General features: G+C 46.2%; 1 protein-coding gene across 1 annotated transcript in view; it reads left to right on the top strand.

Moving 5' to 3' along the window:
- Positions 1-1713: 1713 nt before the first annotated feature.
- The window catches only part of Frmd4b (FERM domain containing 4B), a 326883-nt gene continuing 309357 nt past the window's right edge, over positions 1714-19239 (top strand). The window contains exon 1 of the mRNA XM_087656095.1: positions 1714-2058. The gene's annotated coding sequence lies outside the window, so the exon portion shown is untranslated. The remainder of the gene's footprint in view (positions 2059-19239) is intronic.

The raw sequence follows: 19239 nt of genomic DNA, 5'->3' as shown, positions 1-19239 counted from the left end.
TTCCTTCAAAAGCTCACCCCTAGTGACTCACTTCCACCACCCAAGTCCCACCTTCTGAAAGGTCTCCTGGTTTACAAAATATCCCCACCTAGAAGGAAACAAAAGTCTCAAAAACTTTAGCTTATGAGGGATATTTTTACACGGGTGAATGCCTTAAACAGGAGTTTTGTAGTGAGGTTTGCAAGTTGAGTACCACCTCTTCCCAGGGTCCTGATCTCAGGCTGGTCAGCTGACCTCTGGGCCTTATGTGCTTCTTCAATAAAATAGAGGTCCAGAAACTCAACTGACACTGAGTGTGCTCCCACTTGGTGTTAGAAGCTGAGAGAATTAGATGCAGACCTGGCTGCAGGGAGCTTCCTTATCTTCCTAGGCTTGGGGGTGGGAGGTGGGAGGGAAGTGAGATGGTGTCAAGTGATCAGACCGGATGGCTCAAGTTTGGGAGGGCAAGTAATTACCACTCAACAAATGTTAGCTGTTCATTCAGTGTTTTGTATTTAATGGAAATCAAACAGTCCATTCAGCACCAGAAGAAATTTTAATTAAAGCTTATACCAGGCACCCACAATATCTATCACACACCAAGCCACCTCAAGTGTCTGTCACTTCAGACCTTGCCTTCTCCCTGTTAGGTTCCCTTCCCATCAACAACACTGATACCAAGGCCTGAAAAACCAAGGTCCTCTCCCCGCCTCAGGCTATGTTGGACTGTGATCTGTTAAGAAGGAAACGGGAAGAGAACAGAAGAGAACAACGGAAACAGAAGACAAGAGAGGGAGGAAAGGAAGAGGAGTAAAAACCCAGTATTGTAGAGACATTAAATATTCACAAGTGATAAGTCAACTAACTGCTCAACAAAACAGAGCTATGTAATTGTGTAGTTGAAAGATAATTCGTTTTGTAATGGATTTACTTTGAAAAATGAAATAACTGCAAGTATGCAGGGAAATGAGGTGTGTGGGGGGAGGGAGCATTTAAAAGCGCTTTAGGACGTGCTTTCCTCCACCCAGCCTTTCTGTCAACTCATTTGGTTAAATATTGGTTGGGGTCTTTCTTGAATTGTTTCCTTTCTTTCTCCCAATCACTGTGTTAAGGTCAGCACCAGATAAGACTACAAGACCTCTGCTCTGTCACTATTGGCTGTTTGGAGGGAATCTCTCCGAGTCTTCAAAGAAATAGCAACACAGCACCTCCGAGTCCGAGAATTAAATGTCACATCATAAATGTCTACTGTGGAACAGTATCAGACACCCCTTCCTCTTTCTTCTTTCATTCTGAGCCATCTGGTTGCAGGAATCTAAGATCCAGTCATTTCTCCAGGCTCAAGTCCTGAGGGAACGTTGTATCTCTCACCGGTTCCCTTATTCTAAGGTCCCGGGATGTCTAAATCCTGGAAGCACAATACAGGGTCCCATAGCGTTTCAAAGTTAAGGTGGTGCAAAGAAGCTAGCTTTCCCGCCGCCTCCTAGCTGTACCCCAAGATTCTTTCGAATTCGTTACCCGCCGCCTGTGCGCGCGCAGAAGGCCAGGCGAGCTGCAACCACGGGGCCGAGCGCCCCCTCCCTGCTCTGTTCCCCCCTCCTCCTCCCGATACAATGACTGGGCCGGAACAGCGCATCCGCCGAGCCTCATTGGCAGGGCCGCCCTGGCCCCTGGAGAGGCGACGGGCGGGGGCAGTGCCGAGAGAGCGGTGGAGAGCCGGTGCTGACAGCGGCCAGAGGCTGGACTGAGGGAGGTGGAGACACTCGGAAGGCGGCTCCGGGCTCCTCCGCGGAGCGTGGTTATTCTGGTGAGGATACCGGGCCAGGGGATGCTGCGGGCTTTGGCTGCGGGGCTAGCCGCCGCGGAGTTCGACTGCGCGGCTCCGACGCTAAGCCCAACCCTGGGAGGAGAGGAAGAGCACCGAGAGGAAGACAGCTGCTGCGGGGGAAAGCATCGCGCGCCGTGGAGTTGCGGGACTGGCGCGGAGCGGGTTCTCCGGGTCCCGCGCGCTGCACAGCGCAGACAATAAAGTAGCAAGGCGACAGCCCCGCTCGCTCGAGGAAGGAGGAGGCTGAGCAGGTAGGTAGGCGACTGTCCCAAGGTTATCAGAGAGCTCAGTCGCTGGAGGAAGAAGGCCGAGGTTCCACCTTAGGTGCGCTGAGTGCGCCCCCGCTGAGGCGCGCAGGCTGGGGACCCGCAGAACAGGTCCCCAATCTCCTGCCACCGGGAAGCCCCGCCCCAAGGCTCTCTGGCTGGTGCAGCCTGGACTAGAGTTCTTAGGCACTTGGCGCCGCTCTTTGGTGGCTCTGGCAGTGTGGTGACAGGAAGTTTGGCGGGTCTGAGGCTTTGAAGCCGGTGGGTTTTGAGAACGCGCCTGCATTGGACCACGCGCTTTTTGCTTTAGTAGGAGGTAGGGAGAAGAACCGTTGAATCCCAGACCCTGTTGCCGGGAGAAGCCCTCCGAAGGCGTTGGAAGGAGCAGAGGGCTCTCTGGCGGTAGCTGAGAGCGTCCAGGGCTTGGCTTGGCTACCCTTTGTAAATAGGCGTGTCACATCCTAAGCGCGCTGGTATTGGAGAGGCTGTGTGCGTGTGAACCGCTCCCTGTCAATTTTCTGGAGTATTTCACTTTTCATTTTCACCGGAGAAGGCACATTTAACCCTAATTTGAGAAATGCTGTTTTGTTTGGACTAGAAGCCTACGTCTTCCTTTGCAAAGAGCATCCTGCACTCTTAAAGATGCTCCCGATTAGAGTTAGGTCCCTTTACAAAAAGGGAAGAGCTGGGCTCCAGTCTTCCCTTAGTCTGAGAATTCAGTGGCAGAAGGAGGTCTCTCTCACTCTCCTTTGTGTGGCGCTTCCTTCCTTCCAGATGTGAGAGGGTTGGGTTGGGCGCCTCTGGGTGCGGTAATAATTATCCTGAACATTCCTCAGATCTGCTAGGACTTGTAAACATACCAGAGCCAACTCCTGTGAACTTTGCGGGTTGACTTGATGTATTTGCTGGTACCCAGAGGGCTGCGTCTGCAAGGTTGCCTCTGGGGAAGGAAGACGCCACCGCGGTGCTGACAGGGAAGTCAGTCTCTGGGGAAGATGCATGATTCTTCAGGGTTAGCCTGAGCTTGCCCCAGAAACATGCCAACCAACTGAAGAGGATGTGTTCAAGATTACAGGGCAAACCCTGACATGCTGACTCATGTCCCAAAGGGAGTGGATCTGTAGAGTTTCCAAATCCAGTGTCTGGAGGGGAAAGAAAAGCTTCTTCACCTTACTTAACCCTCCCAAACTGCTCTTTGATCTGTCATACGGCGGGCTGAAAAGACCTAAGGAGGATCTGTGTCAGGCAGCCAGATAGGCAGTTTGCGGGCATCATGAATAGTGCAGGAGATAGTAAGGCAAACCTAGAGGGAGAGTAAGGACTGTGCAATTAGAGTTCACTAACAACAAGTCTCATGTTAGACTCCTGGCAGAGCAGGGTCGTTAGAATTCACTCCGGTCATGTGCTGTTAATGATTATGAAGAAAAAGAAATAAACAAATCAACAACAGAAGCCACCTTGCCTTTTTTTCCTCATAAATTTAAGTTGGTATGTAAGAGTTGATGGAGAATCAAGAGTTCACAAATTCAGTGTCACAAAATAGCCAGCAGATTTTCTGTAAACAAAGGCACACATATATACTCATATTGGAGTGCTACATTTATTTCCTAGAAGAAGGCAAGAAAAACTCAGGATTTCTTGGGACAGAGAGTATCTGTCATTTCTTCAGGACGTTGCACACATATTAACCAAACACTTTATTTGCATACATTTGGAAATGCAGGTAGAAAGTATTTTAATAAGACAGTGGCAGAAAAATGAGGAAATCTACCTAAAGCACGTCGACAGTGAGGTTTGATTTTCGTCGTTGTCCACAAAGTTTGCAGAAGATCATTCTTTAGGGCATTCAAGCGCTTGTCCTAAATGTCACTCTGTTTGCAAATTCACAGGTTAGCTGCAGAAAAGTTAAGGGACCTTTGAGGCTAAAGCGTCTATGGAAGGGAGGAGCTAACTTCACAGCCAGTCCAGAGTGTGGGAAGAGCTTCCCAGGTCTCTGAAGTGTTTACCATTTCTAGCCTCTATTTCTAGCAAAACTCAGGTCTCCCACTTGTCCATTTGATGGCACAGATTTAATTATGGCTTTGCAGTGCCTTTGAGGGAAGAGAAAGGAAGTTTTGGCTAACTGACAACACAAACAGAGTGCATGAAAGGCAGTTAAAATACATGGCTGTCATATCTAGTCTGCAATAACTTTCAAGAATTGCACAGTTGTCTTTGCACTCTAAGTGAGGGCTTGGAGCTTAATCTACAAATGACCTCTTTCTCCATCTGCCCATCCCCCTTTCTCTTACTCTCCCTTTTTTCTCTTATCATTTTTATTTTGTTTTAGATTATCTTTGGGGGGGATAATGAATTCATTTCTAAAACCGTAGGACTTTCTCCTACCCCACTACTCCCGTCTAGCTAATGTGGTCCCTGAGCTATGAGAAAGATACCCTGGGATGGCATTTTTCTGTTGCTAGATGCTTGATAAAAGCCATCTTGGTAATTCAGCGCCCAAACTTACTTTCTTTTGTAAACTGCCTTCCTGTAAGTATAATATCATTAAAATAAACACACACTCTTCGTAATGACATCTATTTCTAAACATTTCTCTCACGGGATAGTGTTTCTCATAGTGAAGGTCATAAACTATTTTATGATGACAACCAATATTAGAAGACAATATCTGACAAGACAAGAGATTGGCACCATGATAAGTTGGTAAGAGTTCCGTGGCTTCTTGGGACTTTGAGCCAGATTTAGGGTGTGGGGGTGATGTATACATTTAGGTTGTGGCATAACATGACACTTCATTGTGAGTTACTGTCAGAAGTCTGAAGCGCACAGAGAATGTGTCTCTATTAGTACTGTCTTGATAAGTGGGCCACGGAGTTTTAAATGGGCTTGGGCTACTTTATAGACATCACAAAAGCACGATGTCTTGTCCTCTGTGTGGGTTTATGCCATTAACAGGTAGGGGGTGTATTTTACTTAGAGATGAGCATCTTCGAGGTCTGGTTGCTTCTTGCTTTTCTAAAAGCCAACTTTTCTGTGCTACATACTGTGCACGGTAAAAAGGACTGTATGGTATGTATAGTATAGCTATTGCTGGCTTAGATGGATATGGCTTGAGTATGTCTTCCAAAGCTCCATGATCTAGAGACCTGGTTCCCAGCGTGGCCATGTGGAGAAGTAAAGAACTTTGGTCACAGGGCACCTGCTTAGAAGGAATTAATGTAATTTTTGTAGGACCTGGGTCAGTTCCAGAGAGAGGTGACCACTGAATATCTCTGTCTTCCTGTCTTACCATGTAATCTTTTTCATAATAACCCCCTAGCCATAGGCTCAAAAGGGGGAGGGGGGATAGTCATGTGATATTGAACTTTTAGCCTGCAAAACTGCACGCTTTCTTTTTAATGTTTCCAGAGAAAGTGTCAGTCTGGTTCACTTCTCTGGAAGGAGCTCCTGCAATAAATGCCTTCTGGAGGAGAGACCTACTCAGACCACATGACCTGTCATAAGAATACAGTTGCTAGGGAAGAGAATGATATGCTTAGGTCAGGAGCGGGTGTTTCAGCAGAGTGCAGAGGCCTAGTGAAGACGACCAATTCCTGTTTTCTTTGAGTCCTGCACAATGTGATTTGGGCTAAGTTGTGCTCCCACAAATAGGTTATCGATATAGTTTCTCATGTGTGTCAGCAGAACCCCAGCTGCTCCTGAACACGGTCAATACTGGGGATTATGGGATGGGAATGTGAAACTGATCAGAGGTGTGCTACTGTCTATGAGACCCGAGAAGGAAATGTGCAGATGTGTGGATGAAATATCCACACCAACTCCAAAAACCTCTTCTCAGGTATGGCCGTGATCTTTTCTGCATGTATGGGCAAATCTTGGAAGGCATTTATTGTATGCCATTGTCTTGCTCTAACGTGATGTAAGTTGCTTAGGTTGGTCTTGGTGGAGAGAATTTGGAGAGTGCTCCTCTTTAGGGCCCAGTGGCAAAGCAGTCCCCCACTGTGTAGCTCTTTGGCCTCGAGCTATTTATTTGGGTCTGTGTTACTTTGCCCTTGGGGGAATGCACAGCTTTTAATTGTCTCCTGTCACTTCATGTACAATTAAGCAGTGGGAAAAGAGCCCTAATTGTGCCTGGCTGCAAGGATATTGCTTACTCACAGCAGAGGGTCCTTAGAAGTAGGTTGGCCATGCTGACTTGCCTGGGGTCAGTCCTGATTAATATCTGTGTCTCCAGTATGGACGGTAAATTATATAGTCACCCTGCCTAGGATTCCATTCAGGAGGGCCATGATTAGGGTTTGTGTAACAGTTTAAGTTATTTGATAAGGTGTTCACTCTACTAGGGGGAGCTAAATAACTATGCTAAAAGATGTGTGGTCATATAGCAAAGGAGAAAGGACACAGGAAACATCATCAAAATGCTGTTGTAGTTCTGTACCAGGGATGATTCCGCTCCCGGGGAACATTTGTCACTATCCAAGACATTTGTTGGTTGTTGGAACAATGCCAGTCTAGTGGGTATTCGACAGGTCTCTCAGAAAAGTCTACAGTACCCTGGATACCCTATACCAAAGAACTGCCCAGCCCTGGTGATTACGGTACGTGTAACCCTCTGGTGGATGACATGGAAGGAAAGGGAGAATGTAACATCATTTCCAGTTGTCAACTTGGAAGGATCTGGAATCACCTGGGGAGGAATTCTAGGTAAGGGATTGGGTTGGCCAGCAGCCTTTCGGTGAGGGATTTGCCAAGTTGGGTTAATTCAGGTGAGAAGACCCACCCTGGATGTGGGTGGCCCCACATCATAAAAGGCTCCAGGCTGAGTGAAAGGGGAAAGTGCCATTGTTCCGTATCTCTGTTGTGGGTGTGAGGTAACTGTTCTCCTTCCTTTAAAGAACTGTGTCTGAACCACACGCCAGAAAGCAAACCCTTTCTCTCTTTGGTTGCTTTTTTGCCAGAGTATTTGTTCAAGGAACAGAAAAAAGCAGCTGCAATGGAGGGAAAGTGCTTGAGGCAGAGGAGTGATGATGTGTGGGTAGTCATTTTGAGGTAATTAGTAGGCTAGATATTTATATTCCTTAATCTTTTTATGTGAGAAACAGTTAAAAATAAGTTTTAAGCACCTTTGTTCACCAGAAATGAAGGATCAAACTCTCGATGCCTGATGGTATAACCGTAAAGGCTCAGTGAGTGAGAGAGCTCATCTCGATGGCATCAACTCATGTTCAGCTACACAGAATTACTCAGCTACACGCAGGACATGTTTACGCCTTGTCATGCTTACCCTCATTTTCCTCTCTTTACTGTTACTGTAGCAAAATAGCTGAGGCTGGGTATTGTATGAAGAAAGGTTGGCTCAGCTCAGAGTTCTAGAGGTAAGACTTTTGTGTGGGCTTATGCTTGGGTTTGATGAGGGCATTGGTGCAGACTGGGAATGATTGGGAAGGGAAATAGCTGTTTAAAACGGGGTGATGGGGGATTGCAAGGCCAGACCAGAAGCCATAAAGGTAAAAGTTCATCTTTTTATAGCAACTTGTTTTTATAAGAACTCACTTTCTGAGGCCTTCTAAGCACCTTGACTCCAGGGACCTAATTTCCGTTAACCCCTATGTCTTTCCTTAATGGTTTTTTATCACATCTTAGAACTGCCAGACTTGAGCAAAGTGTCCAACACATGAAGCATTATGAGACACGCTTAAACTATATTCAAACCATAGAATCCCTGCTCTCCACCCCTTATATGACCAAGAAAGCTCATTCTGAGGTTATGACTGGACTCAAGCCACCCAGCGTTTTTGAGTAACTGGAGTCTATGCTGCACAAGTGTTGTCTAAAGAAACAGGGTCATTGTCACAAGTGGTGACAATGTGTCATATGACTGTGTCATATGACGGTCTGGCCTAATACAACCAAGTTCAGTATCTAACTCTGATACTTATTAAACGAGTGTTTTGATCAGGCTTAGCCTCCATACCTCAGTTTCCTCCTCTATAAGAGGGAGGTGATCAGGGTTCCTGCTATATCTGGCTACATTCAAATGATTAAACTCCTGCCTGATCTTGCTGGTGTATGGAACCTTTACCAAGTTAAGGCTAGGGTGTAGCTTGGCATGTTGGAGACCCAGGGTTCAATCCCAGTCTGAGGGGAGGGAGCAGCAATGGTCAGAGAGAGGATGTTAAGCATCATCGGTCTGGAATGCTGACTTAGAGTCCCATTCCTCTCTACAGAGTGAGCCTCCCACCAGGTGAAGTCAGCAGCATCAATGCAAGCTCTACAAGCACCCTGAGCTTGCCCAGTGCTTCCCATATAATGTCCCATGCACCCCCACCAACCCCAAAGTCACCCGCACTTTATAGAGGTGGACAACAGGCCTGAAAAACTTCAGGAATTTTTCATGATCATGTGGCTAGTGAGTGACAGGCTTGGGGGTACAGTAAACACTGCCACTTGGCTCTAGGAGACTCCCCTCTTTTATCACCTCAGCATCCACAGTTCAAGAACCTGGCTGTTTCTCCGGAAGAGGCTGAAACAAACCTACCACCTTGTATATACTCTCTCCTCAGTTATTATCTATAAAAGATTTTTCTGTGTGGTTTGGCATCAGGGTATGTAAATGACCACCAATGCTACTGTTAATACAACATTTGCAAGAAATGAGAAAAAATGAACACTCCTTTCTGTTTTGCTGAATAACCCTTTAGCAGAGTAGAGATTTCAGCCATGCAATCTGACATGGGCAGTAAATATAAACCCTCCCAGAGCATCCCTAAATATTTGGCTGCAATAAGAAGGCCCCTGGCTTTGAAACTCACCAAGCAGCCTAGACAGTTATTGGAAATAATTATGCCCCTGCCGCAGCATGGGGCCCCATCACAACTCTCCAGATTCAAAAGGTCTTTCTGGAAATACCAGCATCAACCTTCCAGCTGGTGCCTCCAACAGCCAACAGTGTCTGTGGGGGACCAAACAATGGGTGGGGGTAGGGGTTGTTTTTCTGCCATTCTTGGTTGCACCTGACTGAGCCCATCCCATCAATTCAGTCCTTGCAAGAGAGCAGAAGGGGCCTATGTGACTAGAATGTCAGGCACACACAGCCACAGAGCTTAAACAGCTTGCACCGATCCTGCTAATTTAACCAAGTTTAATGCCGGGACAGAATCCTCCCAGGAGGAGCTGGCGAGAAAAGAGGTGAGTTGTGGTCTAGAATTGACAGTGGTCAGAGAATCAGAGCAGAGATCTGGAGCTACAGCAGAGCCCTTGCCCAGCACGCTCAGAGCCCTGGGTTCTGGTCTTAGCAACACAAGAAAGTGGGAAAACAGTGCTGGGAACAACAGAGTTCACATCCCACCTCGGCAGTGGAGTGTCCTGAGGTGTCTTAACTAGCTCGTCTGTCAAATGCGTGGTGACGCCTACAGCCTGTAAGACTTTGAGTCCTCAAGCTTTATAGCAATACATTTTTATAATTTTAACATTTTTTTTAAAAGTTCCCAGATTTAAAAGGAAGTTCCTTCGTAGCCTGACGGTTTCAGTAAAGTTACTCGCTGTTCAGTAAAAATGGCATTTGGTGTAACTGGTCATATCAAATAGCCTTTCCGTATTTAGATAAATTCCTAAGCAGGAGAATGTGGCTTCTGAATACAACAGAAGAGATAAGGGCATTTGAGGCCATCGCACATGAGCAAATTGGCCCCATTTAAGTGTGCAAAGTAAAAACCAGGGTCTTGATAAACTAATGGAAGCCATGTGTCCCAGACTGGGACACAGAACCTTGTCCCAGTGAGGCTGTGAGACCGAAAGTGAACACATAGCACAATTATTTGCTCCAACCATGTTAAATCAATTCAATTTGTGTGTGTGTGTGTGAGAGAGAGAGGGGGGGGGGGAGAGGGAGAGAGAGAGAGGGAGGGGGAGAGAGAGAGGGAGGGAGGGAGAGAGAGAGAGAGAGAGAGAAGCATGTTGTTTTAAATTTACCTCTGTAGCTCGCTCTTGCTATCCCTCCAGCATCTGAAAGGGTTGGGCCTCCAGGTTCCTGGAGACAGAGTATGACTTAAATGAAGAAGAAAATGATGAAGAAAACAGTGTTTCTCGGGGATGATTCGGCCACCGTAGACAGTTCTAATCACGAGTTCATCTCTAGTTTAGTCTTCCTTGGGAACTCATACAGGAAAAATACTCTGTGTGGATCTCAGAGAAAAGCTGCAAATGTAGTCATTAAAACTGATAGTTTGTCAGGAAACGCGTGTGCGAGATGGATGCCTTTGCCATACTATCCGAGAGAACTACAAGTTCGACCTCCTTCAGGCCACAGGTTTTTTTTTTTTCTTCTCTATATTTGATTTCTTTTCCATTACCGATGTCCAAGAATGCGCAATATATTTTGCCAAGGACACTCTTTTCCGGGTGATCGAGAGCTTCTTCTCTGCCGTCAGTACCTTTTGCTATTTGGTTGGACTGTGTCCTACCTTGGGGGATATTAATGGGGCTCCATGTTTCCTGCACATGGCTTTATTAGGACAAACATCACCTACGGCTCCTTGCCATCGTCCTGTTCGTTGACAGCTGAATGGCATGTGTTAAGTGCCTCTTCAAAAATAGCCACCGACATTGAGCCATGCATGGCAGCTCATACCTGTCCTCTGAGACAGGAGGCCCAGTGTGAGTTCCAGGCCAGCCTCTACTACATCTGCGGATCCTGCCTCAAAGACAAAGACGAGGACAGTGGTGTAGCCCGGCTTCCACGAGGTTTTCAGGCTCAGCACTCATCAAGCCCTAGGTTGGATTTTTCAGTACTATGTAAAACTGGGAGTGGTGGTGCAGGCCTGTAACTCATCACCAGGAAGACAGAAATAGGAAGGTCAGACAAAAGTTTTCCTGGGGAGATGCAACACACACACACACACACACACACACACACACACACACACACACACACACACACACACCTTCTCACACAGCTAACCAAAGTATGGCCCGAGATGTTTCAAGACCAAGTTCTCAGCACAAAGAGATTTACTTGCCCCAGAGGGACAAAGGACAGGAAATAAGAGACAAAGACTGAGAGGAGACAAGGGTGATGAGGAAGGGAACAAGGGAGAGGGGGAAGGGATATTTGTCTGGGGGAGGGGTAGTGACAAAAGACTGTCTCTAGATGGAGAGGAGACAGATAGGCAAATGGTGGTTTATAAAGGTAAAAGGGGAAACCCTGTGTTAGGATAAGGAGTTTAATTTTGACTGGATAGGTTTATTAGGAAAGCTGAAAGGGGGCTTTTTGTTTCCTGGACTTCCATTCTTTGATAGCTGGACCTTGATAGTTAGCCTCGGGGGAGGAAGTGGCTGAATAAAGAAATAGATCTTGGTGGCTAGCTTTAGGAATATAACGAGATTTTAGTAATGTAGAGGAATGGGTGAGAAAAGCAAGGCCTGCCAGAGTCCTGTGTGCCAGGCTGTAGCTGGATAGAGTCCCTTCGGCAGATATCACCAAAGTCCACCTTGGTAAATCAATGAGTTTTATTGCATTTACTTATAGAAGTATGGCTGAGGGATCACTTAAAGGAGCAGAACTGACTCAAAGACAGCTGCATCTCACCACAAAGCTGGGACACTGGTGCACACTGCACACAGCCTGCTGGCAGCTCATCAGTATCTTCTCCAAGTGACTGATCTAAAACCTCCCACACACAGCTAGGCTGTTTTCTGCTTCTTTTAGGCACCTGTCTCTCTTCCTTGCAACTTTGCCCCTCCAAGTGTTGTGTAACTGTTTCCTCTGAGACTGAAATATTCCATCCTGCAGAGAAATTTCTTGAAAAGGAAGGCACAACAATTCAAGACAGCTCAGGAAGTTCCTGAAACTGACCAGATTCTCTAGATCCCTCCCTGCTAGAGTAAGCAGTTAAAGCTGAGAGTTCCTCGGAGGGGAAGCCTGGCTGCAAAAACTCAGCTCATCAGAGATGCAAGGAAGACTCTGCACCCAGATGAGCCACCCTAAAAGAGGTTTAGACCAACTGAGGCACCTGGTGAGGTCTCCCTCTCCAACCAGTTGAGTTTCCTGCATGTTGTGCAGTGTGTTCCAGGTTCCAGTTTTGTGAGCTGTTATCCATGCTGGGGTGGGTGGGCTTTAGTGACATAGCTGTCTGAGTAATATCTGCTCCTGTGAGTAACCCCTTCCCTCTCTTCCTGTAAGTAACACCAATAAAACTCATTGGTTTACTGGCATAGAACTTGATGATATCTGTACTTTGGTCTGTGTGAATTCCCTACCTAGGGTTAGTAGATGTGCCTGTTGTACACCCACTCTCCCCACCCCCAGAAAAATCTTGTCACCCAATACCCAGTGAGTTTAAGGCCAGCCTAAAATTCATGAGACTGTCATTAGATTCGCAACAAATCCGCATATTTTGCTTCCCAGCAACAAAGCTCTACAGCCTAGTTAGAAAATGGCCGGCAGCTTGCTTAGACCTTCCTGGTTAGGATCTTGGCCAAGTGGTCCAACAAACTGGGAAATGAGCACCACACCTCCTCCTCATCCACAGATAGAGCAGGGATTTGGACCTGAGGCTGAGACCCTAACTGCAGGGCACCACTTGCCAAGTGTGAGCATGAGCTGAGCTGCCCATCTCTGCCGTCTGAGTTCTCTTGCTTCTCCCTCTTTGGCCTTGACAGAATTCAGGGCCGGCGAGGGCCTCAGATTAAAGCTTTGCATCGTTGACATCATCTGCATTCTGGGCATCTTTTTGCACAGATGGGATTCTGCTGATTCCTGGGCTCCTAGGTATCTTCTGCACAGTTGCACTTTCTGAACGTCTAACGTGTGAGTTCAGGCCTGGAGCCCAGGGCTTTGGGAGGATTTTTAGAATCTCCTACATTATGATTAAGTAGTGTATTTGAGAAACCTGCAATCAGAAGAATGCTTCATGAATCTATAATGCAGAAGTTGGCATTTTTTTTTTGCAGTGGGTCAGATCTTAAATATATTGAGCTCCTCAGGCCATGTGGCCAAGGCTGCAATTACTTCTTAACTCTGCCTTTGTAGAGCTAGAGAGACAGTAAATCAAATAAGGGGTTCAGACGCAGGGGAGATGGCTCAGTTAGCAAGGGCCTGCCTTGTGAACATGAGGACCTGAGTTTCCTTTAGAACCTATGAGTCTTGGTTAGAGTTTCTATTGCTGTGATAAAATACCACTGACCAAAACCAACTTGGGGAGGAAAGGGCTTATTTCATTCCGACAGCATACTCAGTCACTGGGGAAAGTTAGAGCTGAAACCTGCTGGTAGGAGCTGATGCAGAGGCCATGGAAAGATGCTGCTTACAGGTTTGCTCCTCATGGTTTCCTCAGCCTGCTTTTTGATACACTCCCGGGAGCAGCTACCGAAGGGTAGTACTGAGCACATTGAAGTGGCTCCTTCTACACCAATCACTAATTCTTGTTCATAGACCAATTTGCTGGAGGCATTTTCTCAATAGAGGTTCGTTCTGCCCAAGTGACTCTGATGTGCCAATTTGACATAAAACTAGCCAGCACACCACGTAAAAAACTCTGGCATGGTACGGCCTGCCTGTAACCACAGTGTTAGAGAGGCCCTATGGCTAGATGGCCTACATTTACTAAGATCTAAGACAGTGGAGACCCTGTCTCCAAAAAGTTAGATGGCTGAGTGATTAAGAGGACCTACTGCTCCTGCAGAGGACCGGAATATGACTCCCAATACCCACATCATAAGGTTCACAACCACGCCTAACACCAGCTCTCAGGAGTTTGATGCCTCTAGTCTCTGAGGGCACCAAGACTCGCCTGCACAGAGCCACACCTATAAACATAGTTTTAAAATTACATAATAAGTCTTAAAATAATTAAAATATAAAGTGAAGAGCAATTGAGAAAGATCCTGGTGGCCTCCACATGCACTGGCTCATACACACACACACACACACACACACACACACACACACACACACAAACACACACACATGTGCACGCAAACACACACACAAACACACATGTGCACACAAACACACACACAAACACACACAAACACACACACAAACACACACACATGTGCACGCAAACACACACACAAACACACATGTGCACACAAACACACACACATGTATGTAAACATTTTATTCTGGTGGACCTTTATCTATGGAAATCAAATAATGGGAAGAAATTGACCCAGGAGCTATATTTTTCCAAAACCTCTTTAACAGAAAAGAGACCAATCTGGGTTTTAAAGTCTGTGTGGGTATGTTGTTGAGTGACAGACTTGAGAGGTGACAGCCTAGATTTGTCCCTCTCTCCACTTCTAACTACTCTAATTGAAGCAGATGCTTTAAACACATTGTGGGTCAGTTTCCTGTCTTAAAGCATGGAGGGAGGACAGGTCTTACCTCACTTAGGGGCTTTGGGAGTTGATAGATTAATGCTCACACTTCACCTAGTGGTGGAGACGGGATCTGAGAACCGAGTCATTAGGAGCAATTGTCCAGTATACACCTCAGACTGCACTTCCACACACCTCGACGATACAGGTCAGTTACTACTGCTTCGTGATGCAATCGGTAGATACAGGAACCACGAGACGAAGGAGGCCGTTTCATAGTAAGCCTTTGTGTGTGCCCGTGGATGCCTGTGTACATGTGTTTGTGTGCCTGTGGAGGCCAAGTGTTGTTTGCCTTTGTCTGATTTTCTTTTTTTAAAGAACAGGGGCTCTCACTGACCTGAGGCTTGCCAAGTAGGTTAGATTGCCCAGGCACTGGGACTCAGGGATCTTCCTATCTCTGCCTTCCCCTAGCATTGGGATTACAAACTGGGGCCTCCACACTTGGCTTTTTCTATAGATTCTGGAGGTGAATCTCTGGTCCCTGTGCTTAAACATCAAGCACATTAACAACTGCCCATATCCCAGCCCTCATAGTAAACTTTATTGCTCTGTTTATTTTTATTTTGAATGTCTGCGTTGTGTACACATGTATGAAGAGCCAGAGCATGTGAGTGAGTGTGTGTGCAGGCCCAGTGTCATGGTTGGCTTGTGGCTCCAGATTGTAGAGGCCAGAAGCTTAGGTGTGGTCGATGGGTCTGTCATTGATTACTAGCAGCCTGGCACTGGGAAGCTCATGAAGTACTCAGCTTTTAGCAGCAGAGGCAGCTAGTGTCACAGCTCCAACTGTGACCGATGCTCCCAGGCCTTAGGTGCCACACTGATGCCTCTTTTTTTTTTTTTTTTTTGGATCTTTTTTTCAGAGCTGGGGACCGAACCCAGGGCCTTGCGCTTCCTAGGCAAGCGCTCTACCACTGAGCTAAATCCCCAACCCCTCACACTGATGCCTCTTAACAGTAGCTAGCGTCACAGTTCTTGACCCTCAGTCCTTTGGGTTGGGCCAATCCCCAGAATGCCACACGTGACTAGACTTTGTAATACCCTGACGTTGGTTCTTCACAGCCTTTTCTGTATGTTTGCTGTCCTTTGTCCCTTCTGCTGTCTCTGCCCTGGTGTCTCTATCCCCTCTTGCTAGTCACTGCCTCTGTGGTATTGTTGGACTTGCTGTTGCTGCTCTCCTTCTCAGTGTTCACCACCTCAGCCTTCTTCTTGGCTTACAATAGAAATCAAAAGTAGGCAAAGAAAAGGCCATTCAGAAAAGCCTTTTATTGTTTCTAATTGTGCTACTGAAGGCAGCCCTGAGGTTGAGCCCTGGCTGACTCCACACAGAAGGGAAATGAACAGACTGCTTATGTAGTCAGCAGAGAGCTGTGAAGAAGATGTTCCCATCAAACATGGGAACTGCCCACCATGCAAAGGAAGGATTGTCTTTAAACAAATCATAGGTCTTCTCCAGAGCCATTGGGGAAGTGCTTCCTCAGTGGCAGGGGTGAAAAATGTCCAGTAAAGTCCAATGAGGCTTGTAGTGATTAAAAATATAAAAACAAAAAAGACCAATGCAAGCTGTTTGAGATTTTGAGCAGGGAGTACTCTGGAGCTGGAGTTGTGGCTTGGCAGCAAGTAGCTGTAGTTAAAATGTAGCTTCCTCAGGGTGTCCATGCAGTAGCTAGGCTGCTTGGTTCAAGACAGCCTGCCCAACAGCTGCCAGAGAATCAAATTCCCCAAGACCTTCAATGTCTTAACTCACTAAATAAAAAATAAATTTATTTGGGGTCCTGGATACTTACAGGAAAGGCCTATCAGTATCATTAGCAACTCTTTAACAGTGCTTAACAGGCCTTCATAGTGCTGAGCTTCCTGCCCTAGTGCCCGGGGAGACTTGGGTCTCTTGGAAATGTCATATAAGAAATGCACTCAAAATATCAATAAAAGGTAGCGCATACCTGTAATCACAGCTCTTAAGGGTGGAGGCAGGAGGATCCAGAGGAGTACAAAGTCATTCTCAGGTACAAAGTGAGTTGGAAGTCAACCTGGGCTACATGAGACCCTGTGTCAAACAATCAAAAGAATTGTGACCATAAAGACCAACAGTAAACATACAGTGTAGCAAGCACCTGAGACAGTAACAGGTACTGTTGTGATCAAATCTTAGGCACTGCACACAGGTTTAGTGACTACCCAGCACCACAGTGTTTGGTTATCCCAGAATCTCCACACGCGTGAGAACATAGTGTCATATATCCCTTTATGTCACAGCATCACAACCCTCTATTGGTGAGGGTCTTCCATGAGGGCATTACAGCAGGGCAGTACCTCACAGCATTACATCATGGTGGTATATCACAGCATGACATCATGACAGGCTGTCTTAGCGTTGGGTCAGTGATGCTGGGTCACAAGATGTGATACCATGGAGCTCTGTTCCCTTATGCCCATGATGACTCCAGACAAAAGAAAAATCTCAGTTCTGTTAAACCAATGGCCTCACCATTGGACATACTGTCTATGGTCCTCTGATTTGTCATTTGGCACTGCTTGGCTGACTGACACAGATTGGTAGGTTGAGTTCTGCAGCACCTTGTCGTGCATTGATGATGTTATTTTCAAGACGTTGAAGGCTTGGGCAACCAGCACAGGACATATTCCAGGAAGGCATGCTCACTGAGTAATGGTGGCACATTTGGGTCGTTCCCATGCTCAGGGTGTTAGTCTTTGGCGTCACTATTGCAATTACCTTGTGGTGTTTCAAAGCATGTGGGTAAGAGATTGCAAACTTGACAGACAGTATTCCCAGGCTCCCTGTACTCTTGCTCTCATTGGGCATCCCTACTTGATGAGGTGCACTGATCAGGCCAATGAACAACCCACCAATGGCCTCCCAGCTCTTCTCTTGAAATCAAAAGCTAAAAACGGTTGAGCTTAATGAGAAAGCCAAGCCGAAGACTGAAAAAGAAGTTGGGTGTGATGCCTCAAGCTTGTCACCCTGAACTTTTGAGACTTGGGCAGTAGGACTGCTATAAGTTTGAGGCCAACCTGGGCTCTTGGTTATTTGAAACCTTATTTCAAAAAACAAACAAGAGTAGGAAAGGTCTCAAAGCTATTTCTTTTGTGCCAAACAGGTAGCTAGGATAGAAAGCAAAGGAGGAAGGAAAAGGGCTTCTCCTGTAAACATAGAAATGATAAGAAAGCAAACTGCAAGTAAACAGAACTGAGGCCATGGCCCAGGGGTTAAGAGCATACTGTTTTGGAAACCAGCTCCAGGGAGTCCATCACACTCTTCTGACCTCCACAGACACTGCACAGGCATATTTGCAGGCAAAACATCCGTACACATAAAACAAACAAACAAACAGATAGATAGATAAATAAAAAAGAAAATGTTTTCAATTGCTGATATAGAATTTATGTGGTATGAATAGAATATTAAACAATCACATGCCCTCTTAGCCGAGGCCTAATCCAGGATAACACCCTGTATTTAATTCTTAACGGCCGAGTCATGTAAGAAGTCATGTAGAAGACAGAGTTGATGTTAGCCGAGGCTAGCCCATGAAAATTTAAGAAATGAGACAATTCCATGACACGAGTCAAGACGAATGGAAATACATTCTACATAATCAACAACACTAGAATAGAGTGCTTAGATATGGTTCGAATCAGTTGTTTTGTTTATTTACTTGAGTCCTGGAGATCCCAACTTCACCTTTGCATAGCAGGCACTTTACGTCCAAGCCACTCCTCAGCCACCTTTCTAAACTTCTAATAGCCAGATGTGAGTTTTGGGTTCTCTTTTCATCCAGGCCCGCGTCTTGCTACTGGTTGGACCTGGGTTAACACAGGACTGTGCATTCCTGTGCAGGCTAATTTTATGTCAATTTGACATAAGCTAGAGCTATCTAAGAAGAGGGGACCACAATTGAGAACATGTCACCATAAGATTAGCCCCTTATGCAATTCTGTGGCATTGTGTCTTGATTAATGATTGGTTGGCCTATCCCACATGGGGTGGTTTCACCCCTGGGCAGGTGGTCTTAAACTGTAAAAGAAAGCAGGATGAGTAAGCCATGAAGAGCAAACCAGTAAAAAGCATTCCTCTACGACTTGTAGTCCAGTTCCTGGCTCCACAGGCTCCTGTCCTGACTTCCTTCAGTAATGGACTCATAAGCTATTAACCAGTGATTCTCAACTTTCCTAATGCTGTCATCCTTTAATACAGCCCCTCATGTTGTGGTGACCCCTAATCATAAAATTATTTTTATTTCTATTTCATAACTGCAGCTTTGCTGCTGTTGTGAATTATATTATAAATATCTGATATACAGGATATCAAATATGTGACCCCTGTGAAAGGGTCATTCCACCCTCAAAGGGGTCACAACCCGGAGGTTGAGAATCATTGCTGTAAGGCAAAATGAACCCTCTCCTCTCAGAATTGCTTTTTGTCACAGTGTTTTATCACAGCAATTGAAACCCAAATTAAGACACTCCCTGTGGTGCTTTGAATATGCTTGACTTAGGGAGTGGTACTCTTGAGAGGTGTGGCCTCGTTGGAGTAGGTGTGGTCATATTGGAGGAAGTGTGTCACTTTGAGGGGTGAACTTTGAGACCCTCCTCCTATCCACATGGGAGTCAGTTTTCTCCTGTCTCCCTTTGGATAAAGATGTAGAACTCTCAGCTCCTCCAGTCCCATATCTGCCTGGACCCTACCATCCCATCTTGATGATAAAGGACTGAATCTCTGAATCTATAAGCCACCTCCGATTAAATGTTGTTCTTGGTTATGGTATCTCC

This window comes from Rattus norvegicus, chromosome 4 (genome assembly GCF_021556685.1).
Source record: "Rattus norvegicus strain SHRSP/BbbUtx chromosome 4, alternate assembly SHRSP_T2T, whole genome shotgun sequence".
Taxonomy (NCBI): domain Eukaryota; kingdom Metazoa; phylum Chordata; class Mammalia; order Rodentia; family Muridae; genus Rattus; species Rattus norvegicus.
This window is presented reverse-complemented; position numbering and strand designations above follow the sequence as displayed.